Raw genomic sequence first — 18075 nt, forward strand, 5'->3', positions numbered from 1 at the left:
AGGAAGACAGACCAGGGTTGTGGGCTGAAGCCAACCATCTTGTTAGAAATTGTAGCCAACTTCAGTGAAGCCCACCACGCCTTGCAATGCTCACTGAGTAATGCTACACTTTTGGAACTGCCCGGTGGAAGTTGTGGTGCCTTCCAGCTGTGTTGGGTGACAACCCCTGTTGGCTGAGGCTGACTGAGGTGGATGGGCTGCCAGCTGGAGGGCACCATGTTGGGGGAGGCTGCCCTACATTGTTGAGCTACATGTCCTGATGTGACATGGTGCGCAAATTGTTCTCACCTTTCGGCAGCAGGAAGGATCACATTCACACATGCATTTCTCTTACTCCTTGCCACAAATGATTCGGCACAAGAGTGATGTGTGAAGACTTGGGACTCAACTGGCAGAGGAGCATTGCCTGACCGTGTTGGATTGTGGCCAAGATACTCATTGGGCATTGGCCCTAAGCTGCCCTCCAATCCAATCTGGATAACGTCCAACCAAGTCCTCCCTGGAGCAGACCCACTGAAATTAATGGCACTCATCTAGTAGGTTTACTCTGGGTAGGACTAGCAGTGGATACAACCCAACAGTTTCCTTTGGGAAGGCTTGGTGGGTGGATTTTGCTCATTTTCAGCTCCACTCTTTATGGGTGTCGTGAAGAACTTTTGCCTCCAACCAGATTAGCCCATCACCTGCCATGGAGAGTTGTGGGTCAGTGGGTCGGAGATTGGTCTTTGTTGCAGCCGGCTGAGTGGTTCTTTTCCATGTGGGGAAAATGAGATGTTTGCTGGGTCTGTGCCTTTCTGGGTTGCGAATAACTATATCGGCAGGTGATGCAGCTGGGACAATCACAATGCTATGAACCAAAAACGTCTTGTTCTAGAATGTCCTGAATCCCATTTGATTTGGGAATGTACACTTGCTATTTACGGTTAAATTGCTTCAGGATGTTTCAATGAGAAGCGAAATGTAAATGAAATGAAACAAATAAATATTTGCTGCATGCAAAACAAACAGCCACATATTGATTTCTCTCCCCCTCGGAAGAACTGAGCGAAGCACAGCAGGCGCTGCATCCCTCCAATCAGGGTTGATGAAGTCCGGGCTGGACCACCCAGGAAGCTTGGGGAAGCAGTCGCCTCAGGGCAGCTGGTTGGGAGGAGAGGCAGATACAGGCCCTGTTTCCTTCTCTGACCCTGCCCACCCACCCCCCACTTTTCATGGTGGCAGGGGGTGGGGACAGACAGCATTTTCTGTTTTGCCTCAAAAAAGCGCATCTTCCTGGGCTAGTCTTGGCTGGAGCATTGTGTTGGTTCCCTGCTTGGGACACCCTCAGGGTTCTGACCTGCTCAGGGTGATCTGGGTGGGGTGGGGGAACTGGCAATTGGTTGGTTTTGTTTCTTGGTGGAACCTTCTGGTTCTTGTGTCTCTGCCCCCCCCCCCCCCCGACCCAGGGGCTCAGGCTTTATCCAGAGCCCAGGCAGAGGTGCTCACCCAGCTGAAAGGGAAAGAGCAACACACAAAGGCAGCCCAGACACAGAAGCCGGATTAGCTTTTACATCAGTAAATAAAATCTCCCCATAAAGTTCTCTGGGCTGGTCTCTCCAGGCATTGGCTTTTTATAGCTCCGGCATATTTCTCTCATTGCAACTGGTAGGCAGCCGGCTCCCATCTTCTCCACCATGCAATTAAAAGGTGAAATGCAAATTATAATGGGACGCTTGACTAAAATGAAATAGTTATGGCTAATTGCAGCTGCCCCCTTCCCTGCTGCCAGATGCAAAATGCATCACTTATGAATTACTGTCTAGCAGAGAGTGAGAGAGAGAGACAGAGAGAGATATGAATGAGGGAGCCCCAGTGGGCAGACGCGGCTGAGTGGTCTCTTTTGGGGTTGAAGGATATGGAGGGAACGGCCTGGTGCCATGAAAGGCCATTGGGCGGTTCTACTACCACCAAACCCCAATGGAAGTTTAAAAAACATGGGACCCACACAGTTGTTTGTTTGTTTGTTTGTTTGTTTGTTTGTTGCATTTCTATTCCACCTTTCCTCCACAGAGCTCAAGGTGGTATGCAGTTCCTATTTATCCTCACAAGAACCCTGTGAGGTAGGCTAGGCTGAGAGTGAGTGGCTGATCCAAAAGGTGAGCTTCCTGGCTGAGTGGGGATTTGAAGCCAGGTCTCTCCCAGGTACAAGGAGAAGGGGACGACAGAGGACGAGATGGCGGGACAGTGTTCTCGAAGCTACCAGCATGAGTTTGACCAAAGTGCGGGAGGCAGTGGAAGACAGGAGGGCCTGGCGTGCTCTGGTCCAGGGGGTCACGAAGAGTCGGACACGACTAAACGACTAAACAACAACAACAACAGCTCTTCCAGGTCCTGGTCTGACACTCTAACCACTGCACCACATGGCGTGCTACATGAGGGCTAATTGCTCTTCTTTGTAGAGACCCTGAAGAATTTTTATTCAAAATTCAGCCAAATAAGATTTTTGTGGCCCTTCCCCATTTTTGCTGTCTTTGGGAACTTCCTCCCCCGTGGTTTCTAGGTTCCACTTAGCTGGTCCCAGCTAACACGCTTTGGCTATCCTGCCCTCCAATTTCTTAATTTTCATGGATTTCTACAGCCAGTGATATTTTTTAAGGAAAAAAATTCACCCTGAACCCCTCCCTCATTCTCTTAGAAAGGCCATGGTGCCCCCTTGAGAGGGGCTGGGACCCAACTGAGGGGTGCCAGAACTGAGTTCCAGCTGGGGGGGAAAGCCCAGTCTATAGCCCACCCCTCTTCTGCCACTTCTGCCATGGAACCCCCAAGTTAGAATGCCAGGGGAATTCCCTCTAGACCCAGACCTGGTGGCCTTGTGTGGCCCTTTTACTCTGGGATGTAAGGAGGATGCATAAACCATCCAAAGCAAAGGGCGGTTTGCAAATTATTGGAGAGCCGAGGATTGCAAGAGGAAGTTAAGGCGCCAGCAAGCAAACCTTGCCTTGCACATTATTTCAGCTTATTTGAATCCAATTTATACATTCTGTTTGGCTGGACACAGCAATCTCCTGCCTTAATTTCCTTGGCCGGTGAGGAGGGAGGTTGGGCTGCAAGATCTCCCTGGACTTGTCGGTTCTTGACTTCGGCGATGCCGCAACTGCTCACCGAGCTTGAAGGATGCTGACTTTTTTATATATACATGAAAGGTCAGATTAAATCCCTAAATTTATTTCTTCCCCGTTTCCCTATTTTGGGGTGGGACGCACATTTATCGTTATTAAAAATGCATTCATTGCTCTCCCTGATTTTCTGGTTAAGTGGTCTAATCTCTCTCTGTTAATAGGGGAAAGTAAAATGCAAGAGTGAGGGCCATGAAATATAAATGGTGAGAACCCATAAATGCTGCATTAGGCAAGGCTGTTTGCATACATTATGCACGCAACATATTGAGGGAGAAGAATTCGTGTCCCCCCTCCCTGCAAAGTGCGAGAAGCACATCGCAAATCACCGCTTTGCCGAGTTCCCCTTCATAAGAGGATACAATAAAATCAAAGCTTAATAGTCTCTAATACGAGATTTGAAGGCTTCGCCACCTACTCTGTACCAGCGCGGAGCAATAATCTATGCAAATCCGATGCCTGTGTTTTCTACATTTGGGTGGTTTATAGGAGTGGGCCGGGCTTGGAAGACCTCCTCCCCCCCCCCCTCTCTCGCTGGAAAGTAAATTATTTATACAGAGAAATAAAAGAATGATGAGGCAACGCAACTCAGCCGCCTCAAGTCCTTGCCAGGCTCCACCCTTTGCTCCCCCCCCCCTTGCAGGTCTGGGAGAGCCACCTGCTCCAGCCACAGGGCACCAAGGAAAAGCACATGGGCACATAGGAAGATGCCTTATGCTGAGTTAGCAAAACAAACCCCTGTGTTGCAAGGAGAATGTCAGCAATGTCTAGGCAACATGATGACCATGTACATGCGCAAGAGGCAATCTTTATATACTGAGTTAGGTCATTGGTTCATCTAGCTCAGTATGGTCTACACTGACCGGAAGCAATGACTTTCCAGGAGTTCAGGAAGGAGTCTCTCCCAACCCTGCCTGGCTGATGGGCACTGTCACTCAGCAGCCTTTGGAGTGCCAGAGCTTCCCCACACCTTCTCTAGATGAAGGGGCACCAAACGCCACTCACTGTGGAGCCATCTCCTTCCTTGGTCTACCCCCCACCTGTGAAGCAGGGTCTCCCATGGCCCTTCCACCACCTCTGGTTCCTGGCTTGGGCCTTCTGCTGGCGTTGGGAGTGCCCTCTTGCCTTCCTCCTCTGGGACTCCCACTTCTTCACTTGATGGCCACCCCTCTTCCTCCTCTGGCGCCTGTCCTTTTCTCTCCCCCTCCCTGCAAGCCCTTCCTTTTTATAGCCTGAAGACCTCCCCCAGTCTTCCCCTCTTGTGTTAATCCCTTGGTGACCCTGCTGCCCACCCCATCCACAATTGTTCCATACTCTCCAACATTTCTCTGATGAAAATAGGAGGCATCTTATTCCATTATTATTACAGTGGTACCTCGGGTTAAGAACTTAATTCGTTCTGGAGGTCCATTCTTAACCTGAGGTACCACTTTAGCTAATGGGGTCTCCTGCTGCCGCTGCACAATTTCTGTTCTCATCCTGAAGCAAAATTCTTAACCCGAGGTACTATTTGTGGGTTAGTGGAGTCTGTAACCTGAAGCGTCTGTAACCCGAGGTACCACTTTGTTGTTGTTGTTGTTGTTGTTGTTGTTGTTGTTATACCGCACCCATTTGACTGGATTGCCCCAGCCTCTCTGGGCGGCTTCCAACATAACATATTTACTAATCTAATTTAATACGCCATCAAATCTAATGCGCACCTCAATTTTCAAAGCCTTGAAACCAAAAAAGTATCTGCTGGCTAAGGTCAACGCGCCATCAAATCTAATGTGCGCCCTAATTTTTGCAACGTAGTTTGGTGAAAAACAGTACACTACATTCGAGTAAATACGGTATACGAAAACATAATAAAACATTGAGCATTTTAAAAATTCCCCTATAAGAGCTGCCTTCAGATTTCTTCTCAAGGTTGAATAGCTACTTGTCTCCTTGGCTCAGGGCTCACCTAACTCCATACCCTCCAATATTTCTCTGATGAAAATAGGGACATCTAAGGAAAACTGGGACATTCAGGGATCAAATCAGAAAGCGGGATGGATTCTCTAAATCAGGGACTGTCCCCTGAAAACAGGGACACTGGAAGCAGGGAAGCAGATACGGCGCCGGGGTGCAAATAGCCGCCCAACGCCACCAAATTACCATGGATAGCGTTGGGGTGGCCTTAGCTGCACACTGCCAGCCATCGGGAGGGGGGTGTTGCAACTGTCCCCCATGCTGCTGCAGGAGAGCGATCCCCACGGAGGCTTGGGAGTGAAGTTGCACCCCTCCCAAGCCTTCTCGGGAGGAGAGTGATCCCCGCAGAGGCTTGGCAGGCTTGGGAGGGAAGCTGCATGCCTGCCAGCCTTATTGTTGGCAGGGTGCAGCTGGCGGGCATGCAGGAAAAGGGGAGGCTGCCGGAAAAGCCGCGCAGCTCCCCCACTTTCTGGGGCACCCCTGAGAGGCCGGCGCCCTGGCGCAACGCACCACTAAGCCCTATGGAAAAGACGGCCCTGACTGGAAGGGTCTGTTGTCCTGGGCCAGCTCCATTCTCTGCTGTTTTCCTTCTCCCAGTCCTCCCTCAGAGGATCCAGTCCTGTGCTCAGCCCCCAACCTGCTCTCCTCCACCTTGACTCTTCTCTCCAGCTCATAGCTGTCAACGTTTCCCCCTTTTTAAGGGAAATTCCCTTATTCCGAATAGGATTCCTCGCAAGGAAAGGGAAAAGCTGACAGCTATGCGTCCAGCTCCTGGGATTTCCAACTCCCAGCTGGGCATGTGCCAGGATCTACGCCCAGAAAAGCGATCTCTCCTAAATGCGTCCAGCTCTGTGCTGTGAACCTGGGGACGGTACCAAAGCTTGCAATTATCTCTGCCTTGTTATACAGAGTTGGCCCTCTCCTGATGCTCAGCTGATGCACAAATCAAAAGCCTCCCACCCCCTCAAAGTCCCCCCCCCCCAGCTCAGAGTGGTTAATGAGCTTCTGTGCAAGTGTGATCTGCCCAAAGCCAAATGCAATTCTGCTGCTTTGCATAAAGGGAGGGAGGCATTGTTAACCCTCTACTCTCCAAGGAGCTCTTCTTGACTTATTGATTTATTTCATAAAAATTTATACACCGCTTGCTTGAATGTAAACAAAACAAAACAAAACCACCCACCTCAAAGCAATTTACGAAAAAGACAGAATTATAAAAAAGGAAAAAGAACAGCAATAATTTAAGACTTTTGAAAAGTCAAAATAACAATAGACTAAAACTAAATCAAAACTTTCTAACCATCTGGGTTTTCTAATCAAAAGAAATAGCAGCAGGTGAAGAGCAATTCCATCAAGGCAATCAAGCTGCTTACCTTTCTTGTTTCTCTCCTTACCTGCTTGTTGTGCTGCTTTGCTGGTGATACAGGACCCCACAACCACAAACTGAGGGTGGGGGAATAAGAACTCCTGAAATTTGGTCCTGTTTATGTATGTGACGACAGTAGTAAGAATGATATATGCCCAGGGCTGGAAGGAAAGAAGAATGGATATCGAAATGGATGGACTTTGCACAAATGGCGAAATTGACTGGGAAGATTAGACACCAAGATTTTAAAATTTTTAATGAATGGATTAATTTAAAGATTACATGGAAGATCACTGCAAACATTTAAAAACGTTAGCAGGGTTAGATTAGCATTTGTAATATAATTGATAAAATGTATGGGAAAAGGAGATTTAAGAGATTGGATTAAAGTATTTAGTCGCAGAAAAGATAAGAGACAAAAGATAGAAACCGGGGAAGGGATGGAGGGAAGTCCGGAGGTGGCAAGAACCCCTATATAAATATTGAAATTGTTATGAATGAATGCAATTAATAATGTATGCAAAAATCTTTCAAATAAAATGGGGGGGGGAGAGAACTCCTGGCACATTCAGGGGGGTCCTGCCAACACACCTGGAGCAAACGTTTTTGCTTTTCTTTTGTAAAAAAGAGCATGACTTTTATGGCATTGCTTTTTACAGACATTGCTACAACATTCCACACAATCAAAATTAAATTATTTATAATGTTTACTTAACAGCACATACTGCCTTAATTGCAGACATTGTTTATTTTTCAGAACAATCATATGCATAAATTGAGGTCAGGGGACAATCTTAATCAGGAGAGGGAGGGGGAGTTGACCACCCATCCTCTGAATTCTGATCTTATTCAGACCCCTCACCCCACAGCTTCTGATAATTTAAAAAAACAGCAAGAGATTCTAAGCAGAGAGCTCTTACGTTGAGGGTTTTATAAATTTGTTGGTATCTGTCTGCCTTGGGAGACAATGCCATCGGGGGTACAGTCACGCCAGGGGAGAGTTACAGCACCTGCTATGGTTGTAGAGACCGATAAAGGAGAGACATGTTTTATTGCAGCTGGGGCAGAAGAAGGCATCCAGGCACCCAGCTGTTTCTTCTCTTTGTGATCCTGGTCATTTATCCTCTGGTCACTGCTATGACTCCACAACCTACCTACCTGTTTCCAGGCATTGTGGTCATCTGCCAGGAATTCCTACACAGCGAGGTTGATGTTTCATATGCCTGTTGTCTTTGTCCATGGAGTTTTCTTGGCAGGGATACTGGAGTGGCTTGCCGGTTCCTGCTCCAGAGAAAAGCAATGACAAACCTAGACAGCATCTTAAAAAGTAGAGACATCACCTTGCCGACAAAGGTCCGTCTATTTAAAGCTATGGTTTTCGCAGTAGTGATGTATGGAAGTGAGAGCTGGACCATAAAGAAGGCTGATTGCCAAAGAATGGATGCTTTTGAATTATGGTGTTGGAGGAGACTCTGGAGAGTCCCATGGACTGCAAGAAGATCAAACCTCTCCATTCTGAAGGGAATCAGCCCTGAGTGCTCACTGGAAGGACAGATCGTGAAGCTGAGGCTCCAAGACTTTGGCCACCTCATGAGAAGAGAAGACACCCTGGAAAAGACCCTGGTGTTGGGAAAGATGGAGGGCACAAGGAGAAGGGGACGACAGAGGACGAGATAGTGGGACAGTGTTCTTGAAGCTACCAGCATGAGTTTGACCAAACTGCGGGAGACAGTGGAAGACAGGTGTGCCTGGCGTGCTCTGGTCCAGGGGGTCACAAAGAGTCGGACACGACTAAACGACTAAACAACAACAATAGGTTGATGTTGCCTGACAGAAGCCAGCCGTCACAAATGGCGGTTTAGCATTTGAAAAAAGACACAGAGAGCCAGCAATATTTTCAGGATGGTATGAGCAGCTCCTTTCGAACTTCTCTCCTCTCCGGTATCTTTTTTTATCCTTTGTTCTCTCCTGTCGCATGGCCGTTTGCCAATGTCTCACGTTACCTACATCCGGTCATGGCTTTTACCCACCCATCGCCATATAAGGTAATTACTGCCCAGAGGGGGGATATAACTCCATATAAGGTTATGCACTTAATACACTGCAAGGCACGGACATGCAGGTCACCAAGGTCAGCGAGGCACCAGGTGGCGCTACAAGCCTTTGCCATGACTTCATGGCTCCCACATGCCCTCTTTCTTTATATTATTAATCAGAGCCATATATGTCAGTACCAATACGGTTATATCGAGCGCGATAGGCAACCCTTGTGAGGCCAGAAGCAGGCCGCTGACGGGAGAACCATGCAGTACATATAGAAATTAAAGAAGGAATACATTGGATACAGCAACACAAAATAATGCAAATAACTACTATTAGGATCACTAAAATCAATAAATGTCGAAGCCAACTTCCATCCGGAAGCCAAGAATATAAGAATTCTGATTCCAAGCTGCATGGTACGCTTCCTTTCTACTTTATTAGCCATGCACTGGGGTCACTCCTATAGCACTGAGATCGGTCACTGTATGTTCCTGTAAGAGAACAAGAGCTATTAAAAGTGAAATTCATGTATATTGACAGTTTGGATATATGACCCATTACTCTTTCCCCTCTTTAATTTGAAAATAAATGGGGGCAGGCTCATGGAGGGTCAATTGTACTGGAGGCCAAAAAGTTTGCTTAGGGGATATAATATTAGTAAATTGAAAAGATCCATTGACAGGCACACCATGAAGCATTATGCCGGAATGACTGGCAAAAGGGGGCATGTGCATACACAACCAACATTTAGAAGCATGTAATAAACCGGTAAACATAATCATATCATGTACAAAAATATTATCCCTCCATATCTTATGATAATTTTCTCCCCTAAAAGTCTTATCCAACAACGCTGTTCTTCTAGTTCGAGAGTGGCTGAGCAGTGGATACTGCCAGCCAGAGTAGGATTCTGACAACAGCAACTTGCCAGCTGATAAGGTGAAATATGGTGGTTTCAACTGGACCGGGTCGTCTGTTTCTCTTCCTTGTATAACAGTGCAGCAAAGGATGGCAAGGCAGATGGTGAGGAAGGCAAACACTGCCAGATGCAGCTCGTGTGCAGCACCTCTAGGTGGCGCATGCGGAAAGGTTTCAATGCTTCACCCACAAAATGTTGACAAAGTGTAGGGGAGTTCCGCATGCCCTGAGGCAGGACAACCCACTGATATTGCTGGGTGGGCTGTGAATTGTTATATACTGGCAATGTAAAAGCAAACCATTCCCTGTCTGCTGGAGCCAGTGGGATGAAGATCGTTCAATGTGGCCGAAAGTCAATTGTTCAGAAATAAGCTGTTCAGAAACAAGCTGGTGCCGCTGCTGCGGATTTTTCTTTTGGTAGAGGCCACTGTTCTACCCACACTGGGGTATCGGTGATCCTGGTTTGCCACACTGGAAACAAGTTGTATCGGTGGCTACAGGCTGGTTTTCATTTAGCGCTGCTGCCAGCAGATGAGCCTTGTGGGTGGCTGTACCTACAGATTGACAAATGCGAAGCATGGCTGCTGTGTCTGTGGTAGGATTGTGTATTATCGGTCGTAATGCAAGTTTACAATCCTCATTGGCATTTTCAAAGGCCAATTGTTTGATGATTATTTGTTTGGCTTCAGGATTTTCAATTTGGCGACTCACTGCTGTAAGCAGCCTGTCCATAAAGGAAGAATATGATTCTCTTGCCTCTTGCCTGATTGAACCCCACCTTGATTGAATACTGGGTTCTGGGATTTTTCTCATTGCTTGTTTAGCAGCAAGAGCAGTGTCCCTCAATAAGATTTGCAGCAGTGTGGCTTGCACTGAAGCCTGAACGAAGGGACCACGCCCCATCATGGCATCTATGACGTCTGTGAGGGTAATATTTGGATTATTTCCTCTGATTTGTTGTAACAAAGCCGGAGCATAAGCACGGCAGGCAGTTTCCCATTCGTGGGCAAACAAAACACCAGCTGATGGAGCTAACACTGTATGGGCCAAAAGCTTGATGTCCTCTGGAACCAAGAGCTGGGCTAATGTGGCTTCTAAAAGCGCCTGCGTATATGGGGCTTAAAGTCAAAAGGTTGGTGTTGGGCTTGGGTGCCTGCCGGGGCACCAGCAGGGGGCACAATAACAGGGAATGCCATAGTATCCTGAATTAAGGAACAGGCAAGGACTGCACGTTGAAAAGGGGTAGCTGGTTCTGCCGCTGAAAGAGTAGGATCATTGCCAGCCAGACCACGGTATTTTTGCAGGATTGGGTCCTCTGGTGAGGAACTGTAGTCCAGAGGTTTGGGGTCTGGGGCTGCTGGCAAGGCAAGTATCGGAACAGACGCTAACACAGCAGGCTGGACTAAAGAAGCTGGAGGTTGTGTTGGCAATGCAGCCATGGAGATATTTTTTGGTGATAAGGAGCCCATGGCGTAACAAACCTTGCACCATGCATTTAGAATCCGAACACCTATGGTGGGGTGTCCATGGAAATGTGCACCAATCTTGTCCCAATGTTTTAATTCCCAAGCCCCATCTGCAGAAAACCAGGGGCAATGCTCATCGATGGCCAGAATAAGCTGTATCAAATCACCCTCCGGAACTTCCAATTTGTTGGAGGAGAGGAGAAATTTTAAGTCTTTTAAAAATTTCTGTTGGGGAGTAGACAAAGAGCTGCCCATTTTTCTAAAATCAAGATAAAAGGGATCGAACTCACCGGGATCTTTTTAAGATGTGTAGCGCTTGCAACCCTTGCCGGGCGTGGTGAGCCGATGATATCCGTTGCGTGGATCGAAAAACCTCACACGGTTTTCTTTTAAAAGCCTCAGACGTATTCTTTTATTCAGCCTCACACGGGGCACCACTTGACGGAAGCCAGCCGTCACAAATGGCGGTTTAGCATTTGAAAAAAGACACAGAGAGCCAGCAATATTTTCAGGATGGTATGAGCGGCTCCTTTCGAGCTTCTCTCCTCTCCGGTATCTTTTTTTATCCTTTGTTCTCTCCTGTCGCATGGCCGTTTGCCAATGTCTCACGTTACCTACATCCGGTCATGGCTTTTACCCACCCATCGCCATATAAGGTAATTACTGCCCAGAGGGGGGATATAACTCCATATAAGGTTATGCACTTAATACACTGCAAGGCACGGACATGCAGGTCACCGAGGTCAGCGAGGCACCAGGTGGCGCTACAAGCCTTTGCCATGACTTCATGGCTCCCACAGTTGCCAGTCTTCATGTCTCATTTGCAGACAACTTTGTAACACAGAGTTAGTCTGCCAGTTGGCCTGGTGCAAACATGCTGGGAATTTGGACTTGGAAGAGCACATTTTTCTTTGAGACTCTGTCCTGCCATGTCATGCCCAAAATCTTCCTGACACAGTGCATATGGAAGGCATTTAGGCATTCCTCCTGAGGTTGCCCATGACTCACTTCCATAAAACAGCGTGTTCAACACACAATCCTGGTAGACCTTCATCTTGGTGTGTGTCGTTAGCATCAAATCCTCCAATACCCTTTTGAGCCATTGCTGTAGCTGCCTGGACAATAAGCTTGTCCAGCTCAGTATCAATGGAAAGGTTGCTGGTTAGCGTGGGATATTAAATGCAGTTCAACCAACAATTATTGCCAGATAGGCACATGAAGGAGCTGAGTCTCACAGAGTTTTTCCTCTAAACTTGCTAGAAGGAGCCCTATGAAAACATTCCCCTTGTGCCCTGACAGGAAGAGGGCATAGATATATGTTCTCCTCCTTGCCTGGGCACACTCTCTTCCTGATCTTCTCCACCAGGCCAGCAATGTGAGAACACCTGCAAGTCTGAGCTTAGGCAAATATATCCTCTCCTAGCATCTAATCACATCCCAACAGTTATGGTGGAGTCCAGGTAAAATTGTCTACCACCTCAAGCATGTGGTCACCAATACTGATGTGTGGAGTGCTGGTGAAGTTATGACCCAAGGTTTGACCCAAGGTCTTCCCTGCAGGCTTGGGCAAAATGGTTGGTGAGTCTCTGAATAGCTTCCCCAGAGTGTGCTGTAAAGGCTGTGACATCTGCAAACAACATCTTGTGGATAAAAACCCACTTTTGTCTTGGCGCTGAGATGTGCCAGGCTGAACAGACCCCAGTCCCTCCTTGAACAGAAGTACACAACGTCTGCAGTCGAACTGAAGGCACATGAGAGCAACAGGGAGAAGAATATGCAAAAGAGAGTTGAGGCAGGAACACTGCCCTGTTTCACAACACTCTTTATAGGGAAAGAGTCAAAGGATTTTACTGTAAGTAAATATAGAAGCAGGGACGCGGGTGGCACTGTGGGTAAAACCACAGAGCCTAGGACTTGCCGACCAGAAGGTTGCGGTTCGAATCCCTGTGACGGGGTGAGCTCCCATTGCTCGGTCCCTGCTCCTGCCAACCTAGCAGTTCAAAAGCACATCAAAGTGCAAGTAGATAAATAGGTACCGCTCTGGCTGGAAGGTAAACGGCATTTCCGTGCGCTGCTCTGGTTCGCCAGAAGCAGCTAAGTCCTGCTGGCCACATGACCCGGAAGCTGTATGCCGGCTCCCTCAGCCAATAAAGCGAGATGAGCGCCGCGACCCCAGAGTCGGCCACGATTGGAACTAACGGTCGGGGTCCCTTTACCTTTAAATATAGAAGCACACAGAGGTTTGTATATGCTTTGAGCTGGGAGCATTGCGGTGTCAATGGCAGACGCAATTCTGTTTATTGTACCCAGAATTTAGTCCCAGGAATTGACAAGGAATGTGGTGTGTGTTTGTTTGTGTGTGTGTGTGTGTGTGTGAGAGAGAGAGAGAGAGAGAGAGAGAGAGAAAGAGAGAGAGAGGGGGGGGGCAGACAGAGGAATGAAAAGTACACCCCCCCACCCCTCTTCAACTTTGCTTCTTCAGACAACTCATGCAGCATCTGAGAACTCTTAGCTATGTTTGTGGGTTGGTGAGACCCTGTGGTTCCCCAAATAATTCTCCAGGCGACCTTGGAAAGAAGGAACCAAAGTTTAGCTCAGATAGTGATAGCTCACCCATCACCAACAGGGCCTCCAGTAAGCTGGGTCCCACCTGCTCGACTGGACTTGCAGAGCAGCCGCCATCTCCTCCCTGCAAGGCAGGATTGGGAAATGATGCCTTGCGTCAGAGGAGGAGTCACTGCTGCCATCTAGACAGAGGCCCCTTTTCTGCCACTGGCCACCTTTCCTTGATAAGCTCCTCTTAGTGCATGTTAAAAGGTCTCTCTCGCACACCTTGCTCTACTCATTGTTAAGAGCTGATACATTTAAATAGGCTTCCCATGAATCAGTGCTGTTGCCGAGTTCTCTCTCACACACTCCCCCCCCCCCCCCGCTTGTGGCAGTGATGGATGAGCCAAAGGGAGCCATTTAGACGGTTCCACATATAGCCCCAACCCACATGGTGAATGATTTCCAATGCCGGCTTTAATTTATTTTTAAATGAAATTTGCTATTGATTCTGGATTAAAAGAACAAATCTTAGAGCAGTTACTACTGACAGGCTATGAGGGAAATCAGGGGGGACTTTTCCCTATGGCGGGAAATGGCACTCCTCTCGGGCATGGAGAAAACCAACATTGAAATGCAAGGCAGCTGATCATTAATCCCATGTCTCCTTTTTCTAAATTAAAAAAGGGCAAATAACCAAGATCTTCTCTGGAATCCAGATGCTGAGAGGCAGATGTGACAAGAGGAAGGCCGGAATAAAATGTATTCAAAAAGGAAAAAGGAAAGGGAGGCTGGGGCCGCAAATGTCAGATGCAATCTTTGCCTCACGTGGGATTGGAGGGTCCAGAGTGAAGTGGGAGCACACAGAAGAAGTACATGGTTTGCATCCTCAAGATGCTTGCCTTGGTTCCTAACAGGGAGCTCCAATCTAAAGTCTTTCAGGTGTCAGACTTAGAGATGCCCCGTGTATGCCTCTCCCAGTAGCTGGGAGGCCAGTATTAAAGAGCTGGGCATCTTCATATTTCCATTGTTGTTGTTGTTTAGTCATTTAGTCATGTCCGACTCTTCGTGACCCCATGGACCAGAGCATGCTAGGCACTCCTGTCTTCCACTGCCTCCCGCAGTTTGGTCAAACTCATGCTGGTAGCTTCGAGAACACTGTCCAACCATCTCGTCCTCCGTTGTCCCCTTCTCCTTGTGCCCTCCATCTTTCCCAACATCAGGGTCTTTTCCAGGGAGTCTTCTCTTCTCATGAGGTGGCCAAAGTCTTGGAGCCTCAGCTTCAGGATCTGTCCTTCCAGTGAGCACTCAGGGCTGATTTCCTTCAGAATGGAGAGGTTTGATCTTCTTGCAGTCCATGGGACTCTCCAGAGTCTCCTCCAGCACCAGAATTCAAAAGCATCAATTCTTTGGCGATCAGCCTTCTTTATGATCCAGCTCTCACTTCCATACATCACTACTGGGAAAACCATAGCTTTAACTATACGGACCTTTGTTGGCAAGGTGATGTTTTTCATATTTTCATTAGAGAGCCACATCTTCACCGGATGAAGTGGGAGACCATGTTAGTTTGGATGGCAAGGGAGTCAAAGGTGTGCTAAAGGAGAATAAGGAGACTGCAGAGATAAGGAGCCAAGTCTGCTGGGGGCACTGAATTGTTACAGCAAAAAGGGGTTGTGAACTGCTCCAAAAGGACCTCTTCAAACTGAACGAGTGGACAGTAAAATGGTGAATGCAATTCAGTGTAAACAAGTGTAAAGTGATGCATGTTGGGGGGAAAGGTCTTAATTTCACATACACTGCTGGGGTCTGAACTAGCAGGGATGGACCAGGAACAAGACCTGGAGGTCATAGTAGACAGCTCAGTGAAGATGACCCAGTGTGAGGCAGCTGTAAAAAAAAGGGGGGGTCCTTAGGGAAGGAATTGAAAATAAAGCTGAGGATAACATAATTACATTAAACAAATATTTCGTTTAAAAAGGTACAATTTTAAAAGGTTCAAAAAAGGGACACCAAAATGATCAAGGGGATAGAATGATTCCCCTATGAAGAAGTGTTGTAGTATTTGGAGATTTTTAGCTTAGAGAAAAGGCAAGTAAGAGAAGTTTTTAAAGTTATTCAAGACATGGAGAAAGTCAATAGATAATTTTCCTCCTCTCTCATAACATTAGAACTCACGGACCTCCAGTGACTGTTGGAAGATTTAGGACTGATAAAAGAAAGTCATGCATTGCACAGTTAAACTATGGAATTTGTTCCCTGCGGAGGCAGTGATGGCCACCAACCCGGATGGCTTTAAAAGAGAATTATACAAATTAATGAGTTGCAAGTGACTACTAACCATGATCACTATGTTCTGTCTACCTTCAGTTAGTTGGCACCCATCTGTCACAGGAGACAATGGAAGGGTGTGCCCTTGAGGTCAAAGTCAGCCTGCTGGAGCTTCACTTCTGAATTGCAGTTGCTGGAAACCTCAGGACAGGAGGGTGTTTGCAGGCTTCCTATGGGCATCTGGTTGGCCACTGTGCAAAGGAAGTGCTGGCCTGATCAAACATAGCTATTCTTGTGTCCCTGTGGGTTCATCACCATCAAGGAGAGCTTTGAATAATCAGGGCAGCAGAGGTGGCAAGCAGAGGGCCAGGTTGATGCATAAAGGAGATACAAGGAAGGTGACCTAGGGTAGCTCTACCTGGAGCAACTGTGCTCTGACCAAGGACAGATATCTGCATATATCCCAAGCACAGCTGATGCCCAACTTACTGTTGGCATGTTGCCCTTCCCTTCCCTAGCTGAAGGACATGCATGTGAAGGTGAAGATGCTCTGGACTGGGGCTGCACACTGTGGTGTAGCCTGGGGCTGCCTCATTTTGTGTCCGTGGTCTCTTCAGCTGGGGATCTCTAGAAAAACAGATAACCTTTGTGGACTGGTGAGCCAGTGTAGCAGGGATTTCAGATGCCTCGTTTTCTAGATCAGATTCATCTCTCAAAGCTAGGGGGCTGGTGACACACTTTCCTTCTCAAAGAGGACTTGGTGAGGTTCTCTGCAGACTCTTATCTGAGGATTCTGGAGTCCTTTTGCATGCAATCACATGTGATCATGTGCTGCTCCTGAGCCGCAGCCCTTCTCCAGCACTTTATTTGCTCATTGTTAATGGAATCATAGAATTGTAGGGGTGGAAGGGATGCCAAAGGTCATTTAGTCCAACTCCCTGCAATGCAGGAATCACAGCTAAAGAATCCCTGACAGAAAGCCATCCAACCTGTTTAAAAACCTCCAATGAAGGATTTCTCCACCTGTTATTGTGGTGAAGCATAGAGAGATTCTTCAGAATTTTCCTGATCTACTTGGTCAGTGTGAACCCAGTGACATTGCCCCAATATTGACTCATTCCCACAATTCTGGCACTGTGAAGAGGTCTTCTATCTTCCCGCTTTCCATAAAACTTTAAAGAATTGGGTTGAGTAACTGCAGTGCTGTGTCATGACCGCACCAGGGAAGACTGATTATTCACACAGTTACAGGGAGAAGTTAACTTTTGCATTGACCTTGTCACCTGAGGACCAAGCAAGGGCTGAGGCTTTCTGTAGCTAGGCTAAGAGCCAGTGTGGCGTAGTGGTTAGGGTTTCAGACTCGGACCTGGGAGACGAGGGTTCAAATACCCCTTCATGACTGCCATGAAGCTCACTGGGTGACCTTGGGCCAGTCACTGCCTCTCTGCCTAACCTACCTCACAGGGTCATTGTGGGGATTAAATAGGGAAGTGGATAGAACCATGTACGCCTCTTTGGAGAAAAGGGTGGAATTCAAACACAATAAATACATCATCATCAACAACAACAACAATAACAACAAGAGTCCCAGAGTGGCTTAAGAACTGGACATGTAGTGACAGACCTCTGCTGCCCTCTTCCCAGGGGCCTGCTTAGTCCATCAGCCTGACAGCTTGAATAGACCCTAAAGATAAAGGGACCCCTGACCATTAGGTCCAGTCGTGGCCGACTCTGGGGTTGCGGCGCTCATCTAGCTTTACTGGCTGAAGGAGCCGGCGGACAGCTTCCGGGTCATGTGGCCAGCATGACTAAGCCGCTTCTGGCGAACCAGAGCAGCACACGAAAATGCCGTTTACATTCCCGCCGGAGCGGTATCTATTTATCTACTTGCACTTTGATGTGCTTTCGAACTGCCAGGTTGGCAAGAGCAGGGACCGAGCAACGATAGCTCACCCCGTCGCGGGGATTCGAACCGCCGACCTTCTGATCTGCAAGTCCTAGGCTCTGTGATTTAACCCACAGCGCCACCCGCGTCCCTGAACAGACCCTAAAGTTGACCCAAATCTGGAAAGGAATTCCCATCTTGCTAGGGGAGAATAGGCGCTGTCCCTCCGCTCAGGTGCTGAAGCCAATCGAGCGCTGTCCACAGACATGGTGCTGAAAGCCCCCGTCCTTGGCCGCTGGCGCTGCGGGAGCTGTCCGCGGGCCGGTGCTGAAGCGGTTTGCAGCTGCACCGCCATGTGCTCCGGGCCAGCTCCTGATCTCTGGGTGCCTTCAAGCGCCAAGGCCGGGTCCCCTTGCAAGCAACAGTGCAGAGCATTTCCCAATTGTTAGGGAAGAGGGAACAGGATGAGTCCCC

Source organism: Podarcis pityusensis, assembly GCF_964106645.2.
Source record: "Podarcis pityusensis genome assembly, chromosome: 6".
Taxonomy (NCBI): domain Eukaryota; kingdom Metazoa; phylum Chordata; class Lepidosauria; order Squamata; family Lacertidae; genus Podarcis; species Podarcis pityusensis.